Here is a 2,145-nt window from a genome sequence, read left to right as displayed (position 1 = left end):
ACTCTTTCAAAAAAAAAAAAAAAAAAAAAAAAAAGGCCGTATGAGGTGGCTCACGCCTGTAATCCCAGCACTTTGGGAGGCCAAGGTTGGCAGATTACCTGAGGTCAAGAGTTGGAGATCAGCCTGGCCAACATGGCGAAACCCCGTCTCTACTAAAAACACAAAAATTAGCCGGGCGTGGTGGCTCTCACCTGTAGTCTCAGCTACTTGGGAGGCTGAGGCAGGACAATCGCTTGAACCTGGGAGGTGGAGGTTGCAGTAAGCTGAGATCACGCCACTGCACTCCAGCCTGGGTCACAGAGTGAGACTCCGTCTCAAAAAAACACATTGATAATGTTAAATAAATTATGAAGCACACAGATGATGGAATCCTAAGGAGTTGTTTAAAAAAAATGAGGCAGCTGTATATGCACCAATATGATCTAATCTTCAAGATGTATGCATAAGCAAAATAGCAATGTCTTCAAATTTGCTATCACTTGTGTAAAATATTTGTATAAAGAGTACATTATGCTTGTGCAAATATTAATAATAATAATTATTCAGATGGAGTCTCCACTCCATCACCCAGGCTGGAGTGCAGTGGCAGGATATCGGTTCACTGCAGCCACTGCCTTCTGGGTTCAAGTGATTCTCGTGCCTCAGCCTACCAAGTAGCTAGAACTACAGACATGAGCCACCACACCTGGCTAATTTTTGTATTTTTTAGTTAAGACAAGGCTTCACCATGTTGGCCAGGCTGGTCTCGAACTCCTGACCTCAAGTGATCTGCTTTCCTCAGCCTCCCAAAGTGCTGGGATTACATGTTTATGCAAATTAAAAATCACAAACTATATACAAGAACTCGGTGTTAGTGATTGTTCCATAAAAGGTAATGGGGTGGGAAAGGCATAGTGCTATTGTGTGAAGATTCACTTATGTCTGCATACCATATTGTAACTTTAGGCCAGGAAGTGGCTCATGCCTTAAACCCAGCCCTTTGGGAGGCCGAGGTGGGCAGATCACTTGAGGTCAAGGAGTTTGAGACCAGTGTGGGCAACATGGTGAAACCCTGGCTCTACTAAAAATACAAAATTTAGCTGGGCGTGATGGTGGGCGCCTGTGATCCCAGCTACTTGGGAGGCTGAGGCAGAAGAATTGCTTGAATCCAGGAGTCAGAGGTTGCAGTGAGCTGTGATCGAACCATTGTACTCCAGCATGGGTGAGACTCGGTCTCAAAAAACAAACAAAGCAAAAAAACCCAACAACAACAAATTGTAACTTTAACGATTTTATCCTGTGACTGTGTTTTAACTATTCAGAGTAACAATTTTTTTTTTTTTTTTGAGACAGGGTCTCACTCTGTCGCCCAGATTGGAGTACAGTGGCGTGATCTTGGTTCACTGCAACCTCCGCTTCCCAGGCTCAAGCAATTCTCCTGCCTCAGCCTCCCGAGTAGCTGGGATTACAGGCCTGCGCCATCACGCCTAATTTTTGTATTTTTAGTAGAAGGGGTTTCACCACGTTGGCCAAGCTGGTTCGATCCACCATGCTTGGATCGAGCATGGTGATCGATCCACCCTCCTCAGCCTCCCAAAGTGCTGGGATTACAGGCGTGAGCCACCATGCCTGACCTTAGAGTGACAATTTTTCATGTCATAGCTTTGAGCCCCTCCAAAAGAACATTTTAATCAAACAACTTAAGGGAAAATGACATACAGAACACTGCTTTCTAACCTTTTGTAGGCCACAGCATATACAGATGATTGGTAAGACAGCTGGTATCAAAGTGCAACTGGCCCCTGCCCCAGACATTGGCTGGCTACCCCAAGAGCTAAGGGGATCAGTTTCTTGAGATTCCAGACTCATTGGCAAACCCTGTGATGTCATGTGGACATCACTGACATGTGTGATGTCCATCACTGTGATGTCATGGGGACAAAGTATCAACAGTCTGAAATCATCATTAATTCAGGACCAGTAAAGTTTCAAACATCTCATTTAAAATTAGCTGCTGCCGGCTGGGCGCGGTGGCTCAAGCCTGTAATCCCAGCACTTTGGGAGGCCGAGACGGGCGGATCACGAGGTCAGGAGATCGAGACCATCCTGGCTAACACGGTGAAACCCCGTCTCTACTAAAAAATACAAAAAACTAGCCGGGCGAGG

This window comes from Rhinopithecus bieti, unplaced genomic scaffold (genome assembly GCF_001698545.2).
Source record: "Rhinopithecus bieti isolate Rb0 unplaced genomic scaffold, ASM169854v2 scaffold_32059, whole genome shotgun sequence".
In the NCBI taxonomy this organism is placed as follows: domain Eukaryota; kingdom Metazoa; phylum Chordata; class Mammalia; order Primates; family Cercopithecidae; genus Rhinopithecus; species Rhinopithecus bieti.
This window is presented reverse-complemented; position numbering follows the sequence as displayed.